This window comes from Pongo pygmaeus, chromosome 14, assembly GCF_028885625.2.
Source record: "Pongo pygmaeus isolate AG05252 chromosome 14, NHGRI_mPonPyg2-v2.0_pri, whole genome shotgun sequence".
Taxonomy (NCBI): domain Eukaryota; kingdom Metazoa; phylum Chordata; class Mammalia; order Primates; family Hominidae; genus Pongo; species Pongo pygmaeus.
The window spans coordinates 88,851,779-88,876,961 of record NC_072387.2 but is presented as its reverse complement, the minus strand read 5'-3'; the positions used below and the strand labels follow the sequence as shown (position 1 = coordinate 88,876,961).

Here is a 25,183-nt window from a genome sequence, read left to right as displayed (position 1 = left end):
GTTACATATGTATACATGTGCCATGCTGGTGCACTGCACCCACCAATTCGTCATCTAGCATTAGGTATATCTCCCAATGTTATCCCTCCCCCCTCCCCCCAACCCACAACAGTCCCTGAAGTGTGATGTTCCCCTTCCTGTGTCCATGTGTTCTCATTGTTCAATTCCCACCTATGAGTGAGAATATGCGGTGTTTGGTTTTTTGTTCTTGCGATAGTTTACTGAGAATGATGATTTCCAATTTCATCCATGTCCCTACAAAGGACATGAACTCATCATTTCTTATGGCTGCATAGTATTCCATGGTGTATATGTGCCACATTTTCTTAATCCAGTCTATCATTGTTGGACATTTGGGTTGGTTCCAAGTCTTTGCTATTGTGAATAATGCGGCAATAAACATACGTGTGCATGTGTCTTTATAACAGCATGATTTGTAGTCCTTTGGGTATATACCCAGTAATGGGATGGCTGGGTCGAATGGAATTTCTAGTTCTAGATCCCTGAGGAATCGCCACACTGACTTCCACAAGGGTTGAACTAGTTTACAGTCCCACCAACAGTGTCAAAGTGTTCCTATTTCTCCACATCCTCTCCAGCACCTGTTGTTTCCTGACTTTTTAATGATCACCATTCTAACTGGTGTGAGATGGTATCTCATTGTGGTTTTGATTTGCATTTCTCTGATGGCCAGTGATGGTGAGCATTTTTTCATGTGTCTTTTGGCTGCATAAATGTCTTCTTTTGAGAAGACACACACATTTTCTTTATCCATTCATCTGTCAACGGACACTTAGATTGTTTTCATATCTTGACCATTGTGACTAATGCTGCAATAAACATTGGAGTGCAGATATCTTTATGAGGTGGTGATTTTGTCTTCTTTGGGTATATACAGAGAAGAGAATTTGCTGGGTCATATGGTAGTTCTATTTTTAATTTCTTTAGGAACCTTGCACTGGTTTTTGTAATGGCTATGCCAATCTTCATTCCACCAACTATGTGCCAGGGTTCCTTTTCTTCCACACCTTTGCCAATACTTACTATCTCTTGTCTTTTTGATAACAGCCATCTTTATGGGCATGAGGTAATAACACACAGTGGTTTTAATGTGCATTTCCCTTATTGTTAGTGAGGTTGAGCATCTTTTTATATATACCTCTTGGCCATTTTTGTGTCTTCTTTGGAAAAATGTTTGTCTTCAACTTACTTTTAAATGGTTAAGAAAATGTATTTGTGGTGTGTGTGTGTGTGTGTGTGTGTGTGTGTGTGGAGAGAGGAGGAGGAGGAAAAGAGGAAATAAAAATTAACATTTGGGAAATCTGGGTAAAGATTATTTTGAAATTCTTTGTACAGTTCTTGAAACTTCTATAAGTATTAAATTATGTTAAATGAGAAAAAAAAGGCACTTAGTCTTAAGTGTACTTACTGTCATACTGAACACTGAGAGTTCTGATACCTCAATTTATACTCTACTACCCGTTATTTTTAGCTACTGGGGTAAATTTTCTCAATAGACTTTTTTTGATGTGCCCCATTTGCTTCTTTATTTGAGTCTTTGTGCTCTCTTGTTTTGTTTATTACTTCCCTAGGGCAGATGATGCTGAGTTTCAAACATATGGCCATTTTTATTTTCTGCCAATCACCTACAAAAAAAATGCTAAGAAAGACCAATCGTTGTGATAAACTAAAATAAGGTATGGAAAATGTGGAAAAGAATGAGTCATGTATTTTGGAAGTCAGCGTCTTTGGTTGGCCACTGATTCAATTCACGACCTTGGAAAAAACCACGTCATTGCTTTATGCCCTATTCTCCTCATAATCTTTTCCCTAGAGCTTATATTACAGAGTGTTGACAGGATTAACTTATGATTGTGCATCTCTTTGAATCTCCATGATTTAGGTATTAAAGAAGTTGCCACAAATAAATATCCCTAAAAATAGTGTGCTTATGCAAATCCTCTTCTTGATATTTTGGTGGTTGTTTTAGAACTGTAAATGCTTTTCAGAAAACTCACAGTAATACTGTGAGTTTTCTGAACTCACATTGGCTTGTGGTATACATTTTCCCTGTGGATATTGTATTATTATTATTATTGAGTATTATTAAAGACAATAGAAAATTATACAAGAGATTTATTAAATCTCCATTATGTTTCCTATTTTGCCTTTTCATTTCTAGATGGGAAGTGCCTAAATTATAATTTTTTCTTCCAGGTTTTTACCTTCTGCATCAGGCATACTATTTTTGCCTTCCTGGCATCTATTCACCCTTTTTCTGGCATCAGCATGCTGAGTTTCTTTTAGGGAAATATGCCTCCCCCAACTTAGTTTATCTGATTTAATTGGGACTGACCCAGGGAGATGGGGTCCGTGAAGCAGATCCAACCAATCAAAGCAGCACATGTCCTATCTACAGGAACAAAATATGATACCAAGGACCATGAGTCCCACGCATAACTCATACCAAAATTATTAAGAAACGGGTGGTCCCTTTCCACTGGGATTGCTAACCTGGGAAAATGGAAGTCTGGTCTTTCTAGCAGCTATCTCACTGACATGAGGAAAGAATATGTCTAAACCTGTTCCAACCAAGTTGAAAGCAGAGCTGAGAAATAAAAGGAAGAATTTTCCTTTTATTTTAACGATTATTTAAGCACCTAGATTGGGTATGCCTGTATAGAGATACCTGAGGTTTGCTAATGTGGGTCAATATATTTCCTTTCCTTTCTTCTGCCCTCCTTCCTCTTCCTCTGTCTCCCTCTCTTTCTCCTTTTTCTTCTCCCTCTTCTTCCTCTTTTTGCCTGTTTGTTGATAGAGCTCTGACTAAATCATTTGGTGCATGTGGTAGAGATAGCTAGTTGCTTATTCAATATCCATTTTCCCCTTTATTCTCAGCAACGTAACTTCAGTTTTATTCAAGATGTCAATGGCCCCCACTTTAAAAATGCACTTCACAGCCTCTTTCATAGATAGGCATGACCATGTAACTACATACAGGCCAAAGAGATATAGGCAGAAGCTATAGGATGGGATTTATTAGAAGGCTCTTATTAACAGAAGCTCAGATGAGTTCATTTGCTCCTTGCCCTTCTGCTTATTCCTGCCTGGAATGGACATATGATGGTTGTGTCAGGGGACCAGCTGGAAACCTCTGTGGCTGGCAGTGTCTTCTGCCTGAGTATTACTTGCTCCCACTGGGCTCATTCCACCCACTCAGCCTGGCAGGCTGCACTCAGCTCGCGCTACCGGCCCGGATCCCACACCTGCCAAATGTGAGCCAGGCACAGAGTAGCAAGGGGTGTGTGTGAGAGCAAGTGTGGGGTCCAGCCCCTGTGCACACCCAGGCACACTGGCTGCTGCAGTGGGGCAGGCAGCTCCAGGCACTGGCATAGGTGCCAGCTGTGTGCAAGGCTGTGGCTAGATGAGATGTACTGCACGTGGCTTCTGCGGCAGGCACCTACATCTGGCCAAGGGGAACACAGTGCCACCTGGAAGCTTGCAGACGCCAGGAACCACAGAACCCCAAAGAGGGGGTGAGGTCATAGCCCTGGCTTGGGGAGCCCCTAGGTCTGGGATCCCCAAAGGGCCGCAGCTCTTTTCTTCTTCTCTCTTCTTTCCTCATTGCCCGTAACATGGCGAGTGCAGGGGCATGTTTCAGCTCTGTTTGTGTTATAGCTCTTTTAATCCCGCCATTAGCGGGTCCAGAGTTGTTGTCCCGCCTCCAGGAAGAATTAAGTATGCAGATACCTGGAGGGTTAGCAAGGCAAAGAGGTGCTTTATTGAGTGCCAAAAAAGCTCAGAGGAGACCCTCAGTGGGTAGCTCCTCTCTGCAAGCAGGTTGGCCGGTCATCTGCCAAGTTGGGTGGAGTCCGAGGTTTTTACAGGCTTCAGAGGGGAGAAAGTGCATGCTGACTGGTCCATAGGCAGCCATGGGTGGGCCCAGAAAATGTACCGTATATTCTCACTCCAGTCCACAAAACTGTCAGCCAAGCCCCCAGGCTTCAGGCCATCCCTGGCTTGAAGGTAGGGCTTCACCGGGAACCCACCCCTTTTCTCCCAGGAGCCTGTCTGCCTCCTGCTGCCATCAACCTGCCATCCCTGAACAGCAGAGGCTGTTCATGCCTACGGGTGCCTACAGGCCCATGCAGAGCTGCCCTTAACCCTCCTTGGCCTCCCTCCCATGCTTGTCGGAGCCCAAAGTCCAGAGGGGGCCCAAGTGGCAGGTGGCTGGTGTCAGCACTGCCCAGAGCATGCACACACCCAGCCAGGTGAAGACAGTGCCTGGGCTAGGCCACAACCTTGCTCCAAAATTGGAGCAGGGGCCAGGAGTCAGGAGAGGCCAGGCAGTGGGAGCAGGCACTTGGGAGCCTGTGGGGGCACAGGAACTTCCCAGCCCCCGAGAGTACAGAGATGCCCAGGTCCACAGCTGCTGCTGTGCAGGCACAGCTGCACCAGGGAGCACAAGGCTCCCCCACTCTGCCAACTCAGAAGGGCTTCTGCCTGTTGCCAGCTCTTGTCGGCTCTGTGGAGCATGCAGTCCTGGCTGCACCTCCCCTGCTGCAGCCAGCATCATGGCAGCGGCCACTCCAGATGGGCCACCACTGTCATCAGTTGCAATTCCAGTGGCCATCTTATAACCTTGAGGATGAAAGACATGTATTAATAAAGACCTAGGCCTAGATTCCTGTTGTCTTTGTGGAACTCCTTATCAGTGTGGATCACTCATTTCTGAACATTTTTTCTGTAAAATAATATACTGTTAGACATTTAAGTCATGTAGTTAGGTCTCTATTTCTAGTAGCTGACAACATTTCTAGATAATATGATACATCTCTGCAATCAGACATCAATGGTACTTCCTGAAATACTTTGGTTTATTTCATGTAGATGTAATATAAGGAGAAATTATATAAGAATATCTTTGCTTAAAATGATAGATATTTCTCTTTATTTTTCCTCATTTATGAATTTTAGGTGAGAAGCAATCAATAATGCTGGCCACTACTACCTCAACTTTCTAATCTCATCTTTTCCATATTATGACAAAAAATTTGGATAGGTGAATGTGTGGCAGTTTAGAATCACAAAGTTTGCCAATATGAGCTTGTAGAGATCCTCAACTTTTTACCTTCTGTTTATGTTTACTATTATTGTCCCATTTTAGGCCATCATCACTTAGTCAGTTACTTGGGGCTTCCTGTATCTAAATCTTTTTCACTAAGCCCAATTGTCTGCACTGACCTCTAATAACCATTCAACATACATTCTGATTTTTAAAATTACTTTAAAAACAACTACCTAAATGAACTGGAGAGTAACTAAAATCAGGCAGAAGCTGGATATAACACTTAAAGGAAAAAAGTGGCAACAGATGAGATACAGCACTAGAAAGAAATTAGTTATCAAGTCATCAAAAGACATAGAGAAACCTTAAATGCATATTACTAAGTGAGAAAAGCCAATATGAAAAGGCTACATACTGTATGATTCCAAATATATGACACTCTGGGAATGGCAAAATTAGAGGCACCAAAAAAGATCAATGGTTGCCAAAAGTTGTGGAGAGGGAGGGATGAATTGACAGAACACAGAGGATTTTTAGGGCAGTGAAACTATTCTGTATGATACTACAATGGTGAATAAATGTCATTATATATTTGTCAAAATCCATAGAATGTACAACGCCAAGAGTGAGTTCTAGTGTAAACTATGCATTTGGGGTGATAACAATGTGTCAGTGTAAGTTCAATTGTAACAAATGTTCTAATGTGGTGTGAAATGTCCATAGTTGGGGAGATTATGTGTGTGGGGACAGGAGTATATGGGAAGTCTCTGAACTTTCTGATCAATTCTGCTGTGAACCTAAAACTGCTCTAATGAATAAAGTTTATTAATTTAAAAATTTTATAATCTTCCAATAAATATGATAGAATCCAAAGTCTCTACAATATGATTTTTACAAGAACACATAGCAAATTACTACATATGGGCCATACTTACAAGAAAAGACAATCAATGAAGACCAACCTCGTGATGTTGGGATTAGCAGAGGATTTTAAAGCAGCTGTTATGCTGTGCTCAAGGATGTGAGAGAAAATATGCTCATAATGATTGAACAAATAGGAAATATCAGAGAAAAAACTAAAAAATAATATCTGAAATTTAAAAAATACTGTGTGGGCTTAACAGCAGTTTAAAGATGATGAAAGTCACTCAACTTGAGGATACAGCAATCAAAATTATCTACTCGGAGAAACAGAGAGAAAAAAAGATGTGAATTAAACTGAAAAAAAAAACCCTCAGGGTACTGTGAGACAATTGAAAAAAATCTAATATATGTAAATTAGATTTCTAGAAAGAGAAGCAAGTGGGAATGAACCTGAAAAAATATTTGACTTCATAATTTGTTAAAAAACATAAATGTACAAAATCAAGAACTCAGACAACCTCAACTAGAAAAATATGAAGAAAATAATATCATAATCAAATTGCTGCAAATCAAAGAGAAAAAGAAAATCTTGAATGCGGCCAGAGTAAAATGACACATCACATATAGGAGAATCATGATATGAGTGACTGCCAACTTTTCTTCAGAAACAATGGAGACCAAAAAGACAGTGGCACAACACTTTTAAAAGCCTGCAAGAAAAGTACTATAAAACTTATATCCATGGAAAAGATCCTTCAAAAATAAGAAATACACATATTTTCAAATAAATATAAACTAAACCTTACACCAAAGAAATAAAACTGTATGTGTATAAATAGATATGTACAAGAATGCTTATAGCAGCTTTATTCTTAATTCTTAAAGCAAAACAGTATCTACAAGAACATGGATAAAATGTTGGTATATTCATGCAATGGAAACTACTCAAAAATAAAAATGAATGCAATACGGATATATACAACAACATGGATGAATCTCTAAAACAATGCTGAGTGAAAGCTTATGCAAAAGAGTACATACTGTATGATTCTATTTACAGATTCTGTTTTAGAACAGTGGTTGTCTATGGGTGGAGGGGTGGGCATTCACTGTGAAGGGAACATGAGGCAACTTTTGTGTTGATGGTATTTTCCTGTATTTTCTTTCTCAGGTTAGTCATTTGTTCAAACTCATGGAATAGTACACTTAAGAAATGTGCATGTCACTATATGTAAATTTTATCAAGACATAAACAAATAATGAACTCATGTTAATGACAACAAAACTATAATCATAACACTTCTACATATCATAGTGGCTTATTCACTCTTTTGTCACACTTATTAAGTGTAATGTGCTCAGCTAAACATTCCATTACCATGGAAGGATGGTATTTTATCGAGGGTAAAGTGGATATTGGATAAATTGCATTTGTGTCACAGAGGGTAAGTTGGTGGATAGATTTCTAATTAAGGATTCAATCTTTTAGTCAGTTCTAGTTCTATTCAGAATTCTAATTTTTCCTTATTTTTTCTAGGAAATTGTCCTTTTCACCTAAATTTTTGAATATCTTGGCATGAGGTAAGATTCTTTTTATGCTGTTTTAAATGTCTATTGTATTTATAGCAAGGTAATTTTTTAAACTAGGAGGTGATCCTGGTTGGATCACATTCTCTCTGTTGGAATTCCATTGCGTCCTGATTTTGAAGTGTTGGAAGTATCTAGGCCAGATATATCACCAACCTAGTTTTAGTCCAGTTTTTTGGAATGAGTTTTCATAATACACATACACAGATAATACAAATAAAGACTAAAAACCTACATAAGTAAAGGCTTGAGGTTTCGATTTATGAGATATTCCCTCCTCCCTACCATGGCTGCCAGAAGCCTCAGCTCATGCCCTTATGACTCTGATTTGAATTTTCTTTTTCATTTCTGTTACTAGTGGGATAGTACTTTCTTTGTTGCAAGCTTAACTAGGATTTTAAAACAATTTTCCCATCAATTCTGAGAAGAAAAATGTCTAGCATTAATGGTTATAGAAATAAAAATGAAAATAAGTGAATCAAGCATTTTACTCAAAGGATTGACAAGGAATTACAAAATAAGCAAAGGAAAGCAGAAGAAAGAAATTAACAGAGAAAAACAAAAATTGGTGAGTTAGAAAGCTAAAAGAAAAAGCAGAGCTGAAGAATATAATTATAGAATAATTTGAAAAATCAGTTAAGTAAACTAGCTAAGATAATAAAAAAAAAGAATACAAAATAAAGAGGAAAATAAGTAAGAAACAGAAGAACTTAGAATCATGAGACTAGTTTGCTTAAAACTACACCAAAATGTTAGAACATCTAAAAAAAAAAGTATAATTTTCTAGGAAAATTACTTATGAAAGCTGAACTCTGAAGACAGAAAACTTTTAAAGAGATCAACTACCATAGGAGAAATAGAGGAAGTAAAGACCTAACTCTTCAAAAGGCCCAGATCCAGACAGCTCTAGGGGAATTTAACTAAACTTTTTAAGATCATATAATTCCAGTGCTGTTTTAAAATGTTCCAGAGCAAGAAGAAAAAAAACTACTGAGTTCATTTTTATAAAGTGAGTAAATACGGATTCACTATCTGAAAAAAATGCACAGAAACCTGTATACTGATCTATATGAATATTGGTACAAAAATATTAAACAGATGATATCAAAGAGAACCCAGCATGGCAATAAAAAAATAAACTATCATCATTTGGGATTTATTCCAATAATGCAAGAAAGCTTCAATATTAGAGTTGTCAACCTAAATAACATAGAGAGAGGCTCTCTTTAAAAAAATACTATTTATTTGAGAATGGATATTGCAATGGGAATACATGTGCCACAGTAAACTATGTGCATATTCAAGGAGTTAAAAAAAGAAAAAGGTTTTTTTTTAAAGGAAAAATGAGGAGGATTAAATAATTGTTTTGAGATAATTATCCTTGGCTACAAGGATCGATAACAAGAGTGACACCAGTCTGAGATTGGACAGGTAGCTGCTGGGCAGACAATGTCGCAGAAGTATTTTTTGTGTGTGTAAGATTGCAATGCCCTTTGTGCAAGGTTGTGGTTTTTACAGTGTTTTGTGATAGTTCTTGTTGTCAGGCACTCATGCATGACAACTCTCCCTTCATGGCCTTCCCTGACTCCATTTGTCAGGGTTTTAACACAAGTAACTCCCATTTTGATTCTGACAACTTTCACAGATCTTTATTAGTACATATAATATTAATACATATACAATGAAAAATCATATAATCCTGAATCATATAATGACTTCCACAGATGGTGAACAGGCACTTGACAAAATTCAACAACTACTTATTATTAAAAAGATTTTAATGAAATATAAATCCATTGATATTTCCTTAAAATGAAAAATTATACCTATCCCTGACCAAAAGTTAGCATCATAATTATGGTCAAACTTTACAAGCATTTCTCATTAAAGCCAGGGACAAGACAAGTCTGCCAACTCTCATCGCTATAATTATTATTGTACTCTAGCTACTGAAAAAATAAATCATACAAGAGAAATAAATTTGAGGTACAAAATTGGAAAGAATTTAAAACTATGACTATTAGTATTACTATTAGTACATAGAAAATCCAAGATAAGAATAGAAAAATTCAGTAGGGTAGTGAGGTAGAAAATAAAGAGCTTTCTTATATACATATTACAATATAATATGTAATTTTAAAAATCCAATTTATAATAGCAACAAAAAAGATAAAACTAAAAAGAATGCAATATATGTATATAAACAACTGTAAATTGCCTCTGAAAGACATTAAAAAATAGAAAAGAATTAGTATTATATATATATACACTTTTACAAATTTTATTTAAAATACTAATAAAAAGCAAGTAACAAACATCAACTTTGTTTTCAGTACACAGTTTGATCCTAAAACTCATATGGAAAAATAAACAGTCAAATAGCCAGGAAAGCTCTGAAAAGGAAGAGCAATGAAGAAGGCCCAGAATTACAGAGCAATAAAACAAATTACATAAGCACCAATGATTACAGTAAAAACTACAGAAATAGAATCAGAAGCATAAGAAAATTTACTATTTGACATAGGTGGTACTGGAACATTTTGGTAACCATTTGGAAAAACAGAATTGATTCTTAACTCACACTGTACTTTATTTGTGAATAAAGTCCACATCTAAATATTTCAATGAAAATTTAATAAAACATGAAAATACTAGAAGAAAACATGGGAGGGTTCTTTATAATATGGGGGTGGGGATGGCTTTTCTATGACCCCAAATCTAAAAGGCATTAAACAAAATTGATAAATTTGGCTACGTATATATGAAAACTTCTGCATGCCAAATAAAAAACATAAGACAAATGACTTAACAAAGTGGCAACACATATCACAAAGGGCTAATCTCCCTACTCAATAAAGGCCTTCTACAAATTATCAAGGAAAGGATCCCAAAAGTGAGCAGAAACTATGAGCAGAAAGTTAACAGAAAGGAAATACAAATGGCTTTGACACATTCAAAAGATGTTCAACTCACTCATAATACAAATAGTACATTATACTTAGAGGACACATTTTTCATCTATCAGACTGGCAAACATCAAAAGTTAGATAAGACTCAGTTGGCAATATTGTGAGGAAATAGACATATTGCTCCTGAGGGAGTATAAGTAGCTATAATTTTCATAGTAAGTAATTTGGCAATATCCATCATTATTACAAATGCTTATGTCCTTTTACCTAGCAATCCCACTTTTGGGACTTTATCCTTCAGACACATAGACTTCACATGTAGAAAATGGCAAATATATACAAGTTCATTATTGGAGAATTTTCTGTAATTGAAAATGGAAAAAACTAAAAAAATTTATTAAGTGGGAATAGATCAATTATTGTATATTCTTACAATTTGTCTGCTATACACTACACATGCCTAAAAAAAAGGAGTAAGTTCTCTACTATAGACTTAAGCAAATGTTTCCAATATATATTAGTAAAAAGAGCAGGATACAGAATAGTGTGTATGATATGCTATTTTTGCATAAGAAAAATTTGATCCGAATAAGATTTTATGTTCATATTGTCTGTATATTCATAAAGAAATTCTGAAAGGATACATAAGAAACTAATAATGGGCCGGATGTGGTGGCTCATGCCTGTAATCCCAGCACTTTGGGAGGCCAAGGCGGGTGGATCACATGAGGTCAGGAGTTTGAGACCAGCCTGGCTAACAGGGTGAAACCCCATTTCTACTAAAAATACAAAAAAATTAGCTGGGCGTGGTGACGCACACCTGTTATCCCAGCTACTCGGGAGGCTGAGGCAGGAGAATCGCTTGAACCAAGAGATGGAGGCTGCAGTGAGCCTAAATTGCACCATTGCACTCCAGCTTGAGCAACAAGAGCAAAACTCTGTCTCAAAAAATAAAAAAAGAAAAAAAAAAGAAAAAGAAACTAATAATGGCATTTATCTGTGTCTTTGGAAGGGCTGAGAATTGAGTGAATGGGAATGTAAATTATGTGTTTAATTTCATGTGTAAGAGTTAAATTTGAAGTGTGTCATATTTGTCATTTTTTATGTTATGTTTTATGCTTGTAGCTGGAAGGTTTCCATTTTAGTTTACTCCAGAAATCTCTGTTACAAACTTTTTTTTTTTTTAGTTAAGGCTATTAGAAAAATCAATTGAATAGCTGAGTGCAGATGAGTGCAGTGGCTCACACATGTAACCCCAACTCAGGATACTGAGGTGGGAGGATTATTTGAAGCCAGGAGTTTGAGACTAGTCTGGGCAACATAGCAAGACCCTGTCTCTACAAAAAATTTTTAAAATTAGCCAGGCATAGTGGAATGCATCTGTAGTCCTAGCTGCTTAGAACGCTAAGGCAGGAGGATTGCTTTACCCCAGGAGTTGGAGGTTGCAGTGAGCTATGATCACAACACTGCACTCCAGCCTGGGTGATAGAGCGACACTCTTGTCTCTAAAAAAATTATAATAAAAGAAAAAGAAAAAAAGAAAAATAACTTGAAATTATGTAATTTTAATTGACATTTGTACATAAAATATCATTAATATCTTTTTATTTAGAATGGATTATTTCAACCTAAAGTATGAAGTTCTTTGTTTACTAATACATTTTTATTATTTAAATAACAACTACATTATTTTTCAGAATCCAGTAGCTTTTTTTCCTTTTTCTTGGTACTCATTGGTTATAACACAGTAGCTTTTAAAAGCAAATTTTCTTCAGTAAGTTGAAAATAATAAAAAAGTATGAGCTCCCTCTGCTGGCTCTGAAGTGGTATATCAAGGTACATTTTGTTTATTTGGAAACAAACTGGCACATGGTACATGCCATTAATGCAATTTGCTAATATTAGGGAGAATAATTTTAAACTGTGTTTTCCATAATTTTATAAAAGTTAAATTATGCTAATGTGCCACTAATATTGGCAAGTAAGATTAGCATTTCAATATAAATGTTAAAGTTGTATTCATTATGTGCCTGAGCTATTTGGTATATCACTATATAGTGCCATATAAGTGTGTTGAACAGGAAAGTTTCTGCATGCACCACAACAGGTACAGGAGGATTTGTTTTAAAATTTATTATGACTTTTGAATTGCAGTAATCATAAAACCTATGTTGTGTTAGTATATTAATATTTAGTTCATTAAAAATACCATAGTTTTTGTTGTTGTTGCTGTTCTTGTTGTTTTGAGACAGAGCCCAAGTAGAGTGCAGAATCACCTGGGTTCAGACGATTCTCGTGCCTCAGCCTCCGGAGTAGCTGGGATTACAGGTATGCTCCACGACACCCAGCTAATTATTTTGTATTTTTTAGTAGAGACGGAGTTTCACCATGTTGGCCAGGCTGATCTCAAACTCCTGGCCTCAAATGATCTGCCCACCTCGACCTTCCAAAGTGTTGGGATTACAGGCATGAGCTACCGCGCCTGGCCCATATGCATATTTTGAAGCTAGGAGAAATAGAAAATATTTGCATAGTAAGCAGTGACATATCATTCTGAGTATAATTTTTTTTGTCATGACACATAATCTCTGATGCATTGATTTATGATGTACTTTGCAAAATTTCAAGATACTTTTATTTTTATGATTTGTTTTTATCTTCCAGATCATTGATCTGTGTCTCAGTGGTAATCATCTCATCTTTCTATTTATCTATTAAATTCTTTAACTTTTTGTGTTGTACTTAAATCTGCTTAAGGACGCCTTTAAAAAAATTCAAATTTTCATCTCTCTTTTACAAGTTCGACTTTCCCCTTGTTTCTTCTGACTGATATTCCTCTCTCAAATTGCTGTCTCTTATATAAGATGTTATTTTTCTTGGTTGGCTCATAAGCTCAATTCTGATTGTTGAAATACTGGGAATTCCACATGTGGTGGAAAGCAAAGGTGTTTCTAGTCAGGGGTGCACTGAAGCCAGTTGTCACTAGCCTATGAGAGCTGATTATTAATTTTTCAAGAATTCTTCAAGATAGTTGTTAAAGACAGATTTTATTAAAGCTGACATATAAACTTACATTACTTATATTAAAAACCAACACAATTTTCAAAATCATTTCCTAATTATTTAACTTCATTTTATTATTATTTATGCTCCTCAGGTAATTTACATCGACTGCATCTGTGTGGTGAAAATATAGTATAATGGGGTGCTGCTGTGAATCTCCTTCCAATTCTGCATTCTGTGATATCATAGTGGTAACTTGAAATCCACCATGGTGGGGACATTTACACAATAACTGGCAAATGCTACAAGGCTGGGCTTTTTCAGTTTTGTTGATTGTCTGGACATAAAAAAGTAATACAGAAAATGTTACCAATACAAGCATTTGGGAAAAATAAACTAAAACCTTTTGTGAAAAACAATAGGTTTTATGGAATTTACAATAAATAATACTGTATATTTTATTATTTATAAATTCTGTGCTACACATTCTTCATATCAGTAAAACTTAGAACACATATATGTATCCATACATTTTGTTTTCCAGAAAGCCACTGGTTGAACATTAACCAGCACACTACTGGAGTCTCTACCCACAAAGGTAGTATAGTTGGGCAAGGAGTCAATTCTCTGTGAGACTCCTGGGGGAGTCACTGACTTAGTACATCAAGACTAGTGCTGTGATTTTAAAATATGTCCACAAATTCTTTGATACATCTCCTATCTAAAGACAGGCCCTGATTTTCCTCCCCATGAATGGGAGCTGTACCTAACGACTAATGAATGTGGTGGAAGTAACTGTGTTACACTTCCAAGGCTAATTCATAAAAGACAGGGTGGGCTGTCTTACCCTCTTTTGGACTGCTTACTTTGGGGAAAGCCAGTGGCCATACCATGAGGACACTCGAACATCTATGAAGAGGCTCCACATGGTGTGGATGAGGACTCCTGCAACGGCCATTTTGGACCTAGATTCTCCTGCCCCAGACAGGGCTTCAAATGACTGGGGTCCCAGCAGACATCTTGACTGCAACTTCACAGGAGACTTTGGAGCCAGAACCTCTCAGCTAAGCAGCTCCTGCAATCATAACACACAGAAACTGTAATGTAATGAACGTTTGTTGCTTTAGGTAAACCCCTAAGGTTTGGAGTAATTCATTAGATGGCAACAGATAACTAATAAAAGCAGGGAAGACTCATTATCCCCATTAAACTTCTTGGACTTTTGGGAGTCAATGAAATCTAAGACTCCCTCATATGGTGCTATACCAACTTTGTTGAAGGGAGGGTGTCTTCCCAGAGATCTGTGAAAACCAAACTATTCAGGATTAAGAGGTTCAGAAGCCACCAATACCACTGTTCTTCACTTGTTTGCTTAGTCCATGGGGGAGCAAGTCGTGAACCTACTTCCCATAGCAGAGTCCCCAACACAGGTCAAGGTCCCATCGTCTCCTACCTTCCTATAGGCCTTGGCAAGGATTTGGCTCAAGGGAGGCAAATGTCTTAGAGATGGAAGAGAGGGAAAGGGAGTTATGGCTGAGTTGCCATTTTTCAAGAATCTTCTGTATTTTATATATATACACACACACACACACACACACACACACACACACACGAGACAGTAATCTTATATTATTGCCAAAAAAAAAAAAACAAAGTCACTAAAATTAGGTGAAAAGGTTTTAAAGACATCCATTATTTGAGAAAATGAAAGAACAACAAATCTCATTTAATAATTTCTTTCCTTTTTGGTTTAAATATTTTTCATGAAAAAGCACAAATAAAGGCCAACATTTCTCATATTCATGCCTTTGGGCCATCTATAAACCTTTTAAAACTTTCTCTTAACTTTAAATTAGTGGCAAAATATACTAAAAAAAGGAGGAGGACCAATAGCCTTGTGCATTTTGCCTCTCATACCTATCAAATCGTAATTACCAAAATGTCCAAGGCCGTTTGTATCTATTATTTGTATCCTTTATTAAAGACATTCCATTTTAAATTTTTTGTTGATATATTCATATACTTATAGTCCAAATATTGAGGAAATGAACTAATGCATAAATAATAATGTGATTTAATATCGCTATTTTGTGATTAGCTTTTTTATTTTAGCATTTTATTTCAGTCTATTTTTAATTAAATAGCTATTGCATTCTGTCAATTAACAAAGCCTGAATTAAATAGCTATCACATTCTGTCAATTAACAAAGCCTGAATTGAATCTGGCCCTGGATCTTACAGCAGGTAACTTGTTTCTTCTATTACCTTTCCAGCTGACTTTGGAAAAGTCCTTGCACATGTCCAGACCCCAACTTTGTCATCTGTAAATATGAAGATACTGAATTAGGTTATTCTTAAATTCCTGTTCAGTTTCTATACTTTTAAACAGTTATTGAACAAAATACTGATAATATAAAAAATCATATTTTTTTGTATGAAAGGATACAAAAAAATAAAAACTGAATTCTTATCTGAAACAGATTAAAACTTACTTGGCAAAAAAAATTCATATAAAGAAGTAGCTGGTCAGTTAAGTATTAGAAGAGGTCACAAGAAGGAGAAGGGAGTAGAGGCTGTAGGGGTTAGGGAAACTCAGAGGAAATAGAACACGGTGTGAATCTAAAGAATCTGAAATTGATGGAAAAACCCATGCAAGACCTTATAAGATCATTATTGCTTTTTCAGCTCCCAGAAAGTCTTATATAATGATAATTTGCACTAGGTTTGTTTTGGTGTTTTGTGTACTTGTATGTTTGTGATTTGAATTTGTCTTTCAAACATACAGCTCTCCAAATCATATAAATTAATATCTACCTTCTGGAAAATTACATGCAAAAAGTTATTAGTTTATTGAAGAAAAAGAATTAGAATCTGGTTCTTGTTAAAGTATTATCTTTATTAAAGTCACAACTTTTAGCATGCCAAGTGATCTCCCAACTTCTATTTGTAATAAATCCCTCTTCCTTACTCAAAGTGATAGGCATACACTTAAGCAAAGTCAATTAGATTTTCTATTTTGATAATTTGTATCTCAACACCCAGGGTGGGTGATTGTTACTGAGTCAGCTGAATGCAGGAGCATTCTATAGAAAAAGTCCATGACTGAACAAGTTTTGGCAGCTCTGATTCCTAGAGATTTGATGGTTGCTGGTGCCTTGGAAGCCTATTCAGCATTTCCTTTGATGCAATGAGTTACTTTAATTTCCTTTTTTAAAAAAGAATTTCTTCTTATATAAGTAAATCGACTATGGATATTGGTTGAATGACTGGAACTACAAGCTTTGTTATAAGAAAAATATATGTCAATAGAGGTCACGAGCCTCAGTGTGTGTTTGTTAGGCATTTTATCAATGTTCACTACCCCAAGCTTAGTGGCTTAAAAACACTTATTACTTCTCACCATTCTATGAGTTGCTGGGGAGTTCTTTTGGTTTGCACTAGCTGTGCAAGTTGGTTGGTTTAGGATGGTCTCACTCACATGCCTGGTGGTTGTCAGGCTGGATCTTACTGGGACCTCATCACATGGCAGCCTCAGCATTCAAGCACTTTTCAAGTTGTTTCTTGCATCACATTTATTTTTATCTCATCATATTTACCTTAATCTCACTAGCAAAGCAAATCACTTGGACAAATCCAGAACCAGTGTGGGAGGATACTACTCAAAGCCCTGAATATGGGAAGTGTGAACAAACTGTGACAGAGGACATTACTGTAGAAATTTACCAGGTGTTTGGAAATATGAGTAGAGATGGCTTTTAGCCTCTTCTACCTTTCTAGCTCCTTAAAATGCAAAACAAACAAAAACCCTGAGATGGAGATGGTGTTTAGCCTCCTCTACCTTTCTAGTTCCTTAAAATGCAAAATAAACAAAAACCCTGGGCCAGCGCGGTGGCTCACGCCTGTAATCCCAGCACTTTGGGAGGCCAAGGCGGGCGGATCACGAGGTCAGAAAATCGAGACTATCCTGGCTAACACGATGAAACCCCGTCTGTACTAAAAATACAAAAAATTAGCCGGGCGTGGTGGCGGGCGTCTATAGTCCCAGCTACTCGGGAGGCTGAGGCAGGAGAATGGTGTGAACCCGGGAGGCGGAGATTGCAGTGAGCCGAGATGGCGCCACTGCACTCCAGCCTGGGGACAGCGAGACTCTGCCTCAGAAAAAAAACAACAACCCTGTAATTCTTTTTTTAAAACTAGTTCATTTTATTTTTTCCTCTTTCTATGGGAGATTTACAAATATCAAAGAAAGCACATTAAAAAAAAAAACAGCCTTTCTTGTGGACTAATGTTTCACTTCATGGCACCTTGAGAGTCAGACAAGTGTCAATCAACATTTCAAAAATGGTAATTATAATGTAGGAAAAATGTAATAAATGACTGTTTAAAAATGTATTATCTGTTCTATGTTAGATTTGGGGAATAAAACAGTGGGTAAAAAAAGCTTTTGCCTTCAAGGAACCTCATCTTTTAACAATGCAATGTGATGTAATTGTAACAGGGATAAACACTGTGAACCCTCAGCCCAGTCAGGGAAGATTTCCTGGAGAAAGTGACTTTTAAGGTAAGTCCTGGAGTTAGATGCAGGATAGGGTTGGGCATGGTAAATGTTCTAAACCGAAGGGGCTCTCTGTGCAAACAGTACAATGATGGACACCATGGCTTGTTTGTAGAAATAGATAAAGGAATTTACAGGCTCTATGTACCAAAATATTATAGTGCTCTCCCACTTGAAATTCAAAATAAAAATAATGCTAACTATAAAACTACATGTAGGGAAGTCTTTCTGATTTTTCCCATGTTCTTATCATTTAAAAAATAATAAATACTCTAAAAATATATTCATGCCTCTGTGTTGATGATTTATTTAGCATATACCAGTTCATCTATTGCATAATGCGGTACTGTTCTGGGAACTGCAGATACATGGTATGGCACCATTGTAGAATGTAAAAAGTGGAGAATGGGAGAAGCTGAAGAGCTAGGCAGGTGTGAATTAATGAAAGATGTAAGAAAGCATGTGGTTAAGGATGTGGTGTTGATTACTGACCTGAGTTCAACCTCTGCCATTGACTCATTCTATAAACTTGGGCAACTTGAAGCTTAATTTCCTCAGCTGTAAACTGGGAATGCTAAATTGTGAGAATAAATAAATGTAAAGCATTTAGAACAGTGCTTAATACCATAAAACACAGTTAATTTCAATTAAGTATTACAATTAATAAATTTGTACTTTAGCCTGGGATATGGGGAGGCAATAACGGTTTACATGATTAGAGGTGGCTTTAATGGATTTCTTTGGCTGCAGTGTATCATCTGGGTTGAATGACAATGAGTAGATTCTAGGTATGCCTAGGAGGAAGACTCAACAGATATTCATTGGGATATTAATTGGATAGTGGTAAAAGGAGAAGGATGATACATAGATTTTTGACTTAAGCAATTGGATGATGGTGGCTTTCTATGAGTTACATATCACAGGAAAGGGGCAAAGTTGGTTAGTGAAGATAATGAGTTTGGTTTTAGAGACTGATTTGAGATGCCTAGAAGACATCCAAGTAATGACCTTTGGGAAACATCAGCATGGATACAGGAGTTGAAATAGTAAAAATAGATAAGATGGGTTGGGGATCATGTTTAGATTGAAAAAAGGACCAACAGGAATTCCAAGGCACATCCATATGAAGTGTGGTTGAAGTTCAAGAAGGATACATTAGACTGTTCAGAAAAATCGGGGAAAAAACCCAAGAAGATTGCGATGCAATAAAAATAGTAGGGAAAAAAGTGTTTCAAGAAAAAAAATGTGAACAATGTTGTCAAATGTTATATTTGATCAAATAACAAGACTAAATGTGGATACTACATTTAGTCAATGTCAGTGAAAAGCAAGTCACTGATAACCTTGGCAAGAAGTGTTTTGGTAAAATGACAGAGACAGAAGCTAGTTCATACTGAACTGGAGTGATGGGAGGAGAGGAAGCTGGGACAATGAGTACAAACAACTCTTGCTTGCCTATAAAAAGAAAAGGAAAGAATAGTGGCTGAAAGCAGATCTTCAAATGATAGAGCTGAATAGTTGTTTTTTTAACAACTTTGAAAAGATCAACACCATTAACACTCTAGTTCAAACTTCCAACATCTCACATGGACCATTACAATATTCTCCTAATTGTTTCCTTCTTCTACCACTCCCCATTGCATCTTTCTTGGCTACTCCCACCTCAGCCCCATACATTCTCCATACAAATCTAATTATAGCCTTCCCTTACTCATGTAAGCCAGTTGTAGAAGGCTTTTCCTTCTTGAACTAGAATGGGTATACCTCTTAATTTTCTCTGGTGAGAGAGATCAGAGAAGCTATGGGGCCTCACACTGCTGGTGAGTGTTCATCTCTATCCAGTAATTCATCTGCTGGTAAGTGTTTATTCTTACTTAATAATTCACAAAAGGAAGGGTGGTGGCCCCCACTTTGCTCTCAGTATTGGCTGGTCTCCTGCAGGTATTCTTCCTTCCCTGGGCCCTACCACACCTGAGCTTCCCAAACTGAACAAACGCCAATGATGTTTTCAGCAGTAGTTTCATAGAAACATTCTAAAACATACCAAAGCAGTACAGAGTAAGAGGACTAAGAGTTACTCTATTAATACACTGAGCTCTTTATTTCTTTCCTTTATTTCACATAAGGAGAGAAAAAAGTTCTTACATTTTAGGATAACACTGTCCAATAAAAATATGTGAGCTGCATATGTAATTTTAAGTTTTCTAGGGGCCACATTTTTAAATAAAAAATAATAATAAAAAGGTGAGGGCCAGGCGCAGTGGCTCATGCCTGTAATCCTAGCACTTTGAGAGGCCAAGGCAGGCAGATCACTTAAGGACAAGAGTTCAAAACTAGCCTGGCCAACATGGTGAAACCCTGTCTCTACTAAAAATACAAAAAAATTAGATAGGTGTGGTGGCAGGCACCTGTAATCCCAGCTACTCAGGAGGCTGAGGCAGGAGAAATCACTTGAACCTGGGAGGCAGAGGTTGCAGTGAGCAGAGATCGCGCCACTGCACTCCAGCCTGGGCAACAGAGCGAGACTCCGTCTCAAAAAAAAAAAAAAGTGAAATTAATTTTATTAATATACTTTATTTAGTATATTAATAGGCCAATATATCCAAATATTCTTTCAATGTGCAATTAATGTAAAAATTAAGATATTTTACTTTTTTGTTGTTGAGGAACAAGTGAAAAACATTGTTCACATTTTTTCTAAGGCTTTGAAATTTGATGCACATTTTATACTTACTGCACACCACAATTCTAAATAGCCACAAGAACTCAACAGCCACACATTGGTAGTGGCTATGGTATATGGCAGTGTAGTTTGTTCCATTCCTATGTTTACTGTTCATTTGCTATAAAAACAGTTTGTGATGGATGCTGCTTCCACAGCCAGGAATTGGTCCAGCTGATGCTGTTAAGGGAGTCAACTCTTTCTTCTGGGAAGGAAGGTCAAATCCTGTGTGAGCTTTGGCAGTTACATGAAATGCAGGCTTTGAGTTCATTCCTAAATTCTGGTTTACCTTGTATGGTAGATTATATTATAAACTCACTTATGTTTGCTGCTCCTCCTTGCTCCAGCCTATTTTGAATCAGGCTTGGTCACATGACTTGCTCTGGTCAATGAAATGTGGAAAGAAGTGATGTTGTCCACTTCTGTGAGCAGAAATTGTAGGAGACAATACACGGTTTGTCATAATCTCTTTTGTGTCCACCATTATGAGTGACAACATCCCAAACACACAGAGGCTGCTCCATCAGCCTGGGACCTGGAGGGAGGACCACGTGGAGTAGAGGTGCAGCTAACCTGTAATGGACATGCATGGTTTGAGAGAAATGAACCCTTGTTGTTCATTACTGCAGCCAAACCTAGCCTCTTCCTAACTTATTCACTATTGTTTGTGGGTGATGTAGATTGTTTTTTCTCTTTGCTGTCTGGAGGAATGGGATAGTGCAGCTTTAAAACTTTAGAGAGTGTCTTCTAAGGGCATTTCATTACGCCTGATGTTTGTTATTGCAATGTTATTGGCTGTTTTCCTGGCTTAGGTTCTGGCCCTCAGTAAAAATGGCTTCAAATTTCAAAAGCCCTAGTTAAGGTTCTACATCATTATCTTTTTAACAGTTTTGTCCTAAGGCTACTAAGGAACTAAGAACAATATGTAAAGGTGAATTTTCTTCAAAAGATTATCTGTGTCTTCCCACACTTCAATTAATAAGCAAATAAGATTTCTTTTCTGATTTTTTTTCCTGATTTTTGGCTTGAAAGACAGAGATACCTCTACAATAAATATTTGTTGAAAAAAAAAGGAATGAAATGAAATGATATGATAGCAGCTTTCTAGGTGGGATCATATGCATATAAGCATGTATATACCTACTTATGAAATCCATGGTGGAAGTTTGTGAATCTGCTTTTTCTTGAAGAGGTTTTCTTTAAGTATTTATTCTTATAATAACTAACAAATGCCATTTGTAGTGTGACAGGTGAGTGAACCCAAGGATTCTTGACTTTGTCTGAGCTGACAGACTGTCACCTAGGTTATGGGTTTTATTTTCCAATTCATTCATTCAACAAGAGAACCTGCCATGTGCTATCAACTTCTCTAAGCACAAGAGATACATTTGCAGAAAAGACAGGCAAAATCTCTGCTTTCCTGGAACTTTCATTGTAGCCAGTCTGTTAGGCCTCCCCAGAGATTTTTTATTTTCTGGGTCTCTCTGCCTTAACAGATTTTTTTTTAAAGGTTTTTTATTATGGAAAATTTCAATATGTAAGAGCTGAAAGAATTATAACCATCCCCATCATCCGGTTTCAACCACAATCAACTCATGGCCAATCTTATTTCATTGATACTCTACTCTCTCCCCGTATTCCATTTCAAATCATTTTGATAGCACAGGTATCACATCATTTCACTAACATGATTTTTAATATTACATACATGTTTTTCCTCTGAGGACACTTACCTGTCCTCATTTGATAGTTTGTATGGGAGACTTTGTGAGTGTCTGCATGTGTGTGCGTATGAACATGCAATGTATGTATATATACCTTTTTAATGTTATGATTATTACCCACCATAACCATATCCATAAACAGTTCCACAGTACCTATGGAGATGGAGTCACAATTAATCATGGGTACAAACAGTGCCCACTGAAGAGTTGGTGATTGCCTCTCAAAGCTTTTTAGCTAGGTGTGGTGGCTCATGCCTATAATCCCAGCACTTTGAGAGGCCAAGGCAGGCAGATCACTTGAGCTCAAGAGATCAGCCTTGGCAACATGGTGAAACCCCGTCTATCAAAAACACAAAAAGAAGATTAGCCAGGCGTGGGTGGCATGTGCCTGTGGTCCCAGTTACTCAGGAGGCTGAGGTGAGAAGATCACTTGAGCCCAGGAGGCAGAGGTTGTAGTGAGCTGAGATTATGCCACTGCACTCTAGCCTGGGTGACACAAAGAGACTCCATCACACACATACAAAACACAAAAAACAAAAAAAGCTTTTTGTTTTTTTGAGACAGGGTCTCAGTCTGTTTCCCAGGCTAGAGTGCAGTGGTGTGATCTTGGCTTGCTGCAACCTTTGCCTCCTGTGTTCAAGTGATTCTCCTGCTTCAGCCTCCCGAGTAGCTGGGATTACAGGTATGTGCCACCGTGCTTGGCTAATTTTTGTATTATAATAGAGACATGGTTTTGCCATGTTGGCCAGGCTGGTCTCAAACTCCTGACCTCAGGTGATCCACCCATCAGCCTCCCAAAGTGCTGGGATTACAGGTGTGAGCCACTGTGCTCGGCCTTAAAAAAGCTTTTTATGCCAGAAGTGCTCTGGTTCAATTTAGGGGGATATGATAGTATGGTTTTTTTTTCTGTTTTTTTTTTTTTTTTTGAGATGGAGTCTCACTCTGTTGCCCTGTTGCTCAGGCTGGAGTACAGTGGAGCAATCTTGGTTCACTGCAACCTCTGCCTCCTGGGTTCAAGTGATTCTCCTGCCTCAGCCTCCCTTCCAAGTAGCGGGGATTATGGGAACTCACCACCATGTCCAGCTAATTTTTGTATGTTTAGTAGAGATGGGTTTCACCATGTAAGCCAGGCTGGTCTCGAACTCCTGACCTCAAGTGATCTACCTTCTTCAGCCTCCCAAAGTGCTGGGATTACAGGTGTGAGCCACTGTGCCTGGCCTGGGATACGATACCATGTATGTCTTCTGATCCCAGTTTACAACATCAGTAATTGCTCAAGCATTTCCTATTGAATTACCTAAGGATATCACAAAAGTGTTACTTTTCTTTGCAAGTCATCAGTGTCTTAACACAGATAAGAAAACTATATTCCCTTTATTAACATGACCTTGATGTTCTAGGAAAATAAAAACCCTTGAATTATTATATTAGAGTACGATGTGCTTCCTGTTTTTATTTTAAAATTCCCAAATTTAATCAGGTTCTTTCTCAAAAGAAGTATGCGTTGGTGTGTTCATATTTTAAATTTATCCTGCCATACCAAAAACCTTTCAATGGCTTCACATCATTATTTTAAATAAAATCCAGTTCCAAAATCTTAACATGAAATTTTTTTACCTCTAACTTGACTGACAGCCATTCCCCATGTCCCCCATTTGATACCCTCCCACCACTCTGTCCTTAAGATCCTGACTCTTCTTTACCTCAGGAACATCCTACAAGCTATTATGTGTGCTGGAATGTTCTTGTTTCTACTTTTACTCATTATTCACTTTTCTTAACCATTTAAATATCACATCCTTAGAGAAACCATGCTTGAGCCTTTACAGTCTAAATTGCTAAAATGGTTCATAGTTTCCTCTTTCATAATACTTATAATTTTATTATTAACTATGATTTTTAAAATGTATAAAAATAAAATGAATCAGATGATTAAATTTGTGTTATGGTGTTCTCTGGGGAGTGGATGCTGAGATGGGGTTAAAAGTGCAAAAAGTTTACTGGAGAGTAGCACCTGTGAAATGGAAAGGGGGGAAGCAGAATTGGGTGGGAGAGCCATTAAATTACCATGCAGGTCTGACAATACTTCTGCCATCCCAATATCGAGCAGGTATTATCCCTTGCTCAGTCTTGAGCTGGGGATGGGCATGGGGGAGAGGGTTTGCCCTGAGAATAGTGTAACTTCAACTTGAAAGCTGAGGTGAACCTAGAAAGGGTTAACAACTGGAAGCTGTCAGGTAACTATGCTCCTTGCAGTTGGGCAGTGAGTCCTTTCTTGAAGGGACATCTGAGCTGCACACCTCTGTGACTGCTATACCTTGTAGGATGTCAATTCAATCCAAATTAATCCATAACTTCAATGATGAAGAATTTTTTGTTTACAAGTTCAACAATCTTGTTCTATGCATTTGGAAAACTAAAGGTTCACATTTATTTATTTATGTATTTATTTATTTAGATGTAGTTTCACTCTGTCGCCAAGGCTGGAGTACAGTGTCTCAATCTCAGCTCACTGACAACTCCACTTCCCAGGTTCAAGCGATTCTCCCACCTCAGCCTCTGGGCTGGGTACTACAGGTGTGTGCAAACACACCTGGCTAATTTTTGTATTTTTAGTAGAGATGGGGTTTCACCATGTTGGCCAGGCCAGTCTTGAACTCCTGACCTCAAGTGATCCGCCTGCCTCGGCCTCCCAAAGTGCTGGGGTTATAGGTGTGAGCCACTGTGCCAGACCGAGATTCATATTTAGCC

At 37.5% G+C, this 25,183-nt stretch overlaps 2 long non-coding RNA genes across 4 annotated transcripts in view; one reads left to right on the top strand and one right to left on the bottom strand.

The window, feature by feature from the left end:
- LOC129011905 (uncharacterized) overlaps positions 1-13,869 on the top strand; it is a 59,439-nt gene extending 45,570 nt beyond the window's left edge. The window contains exons 6-8 of the long non-coding RNA XR_008493469.2: positions 7,470-7,513; positions 12,681-12,756; positions 13,586-13,869. This is a non-coding gene — a long non-coding RNA (uncharacterized LOC129011905). The remainder of the gene's footprint in view (positions 1-7,469; positions 7,514-12,680; positions 12,757-13,585) is intronic.
- Positions 12,146-23,729, bottom strand: LOC129011904 (uncharacterized). Of its 3 annotated transcripts, none has more exons than XR_010123601.1 (6): positions 23,504-23,729; positions 21,028-21,281; positions 18,479-18,560; positions 15,697-15,752; positions 14,298-14,506; positions 12,146-13,768 (listed from the first exon to the last, which is right to left on the bottom strand). It is a non-coding gene; the product is annotated as an uncharacterized LOC129011904 (long non-coding RNA). The 3 variants fall into 3 exon arrangements; XR_010123602.1 differs by having other exon boundaries at positions 12,146-12,934; XR_010123600.1 differs by lacking the exon at positions 23,504-23,729 and having other exon boundaries at positions 13,754-14,506; positions 21,028-21,361.
- Positions 23,730-25,183: the final 1,454 nt, after the last annotated feature.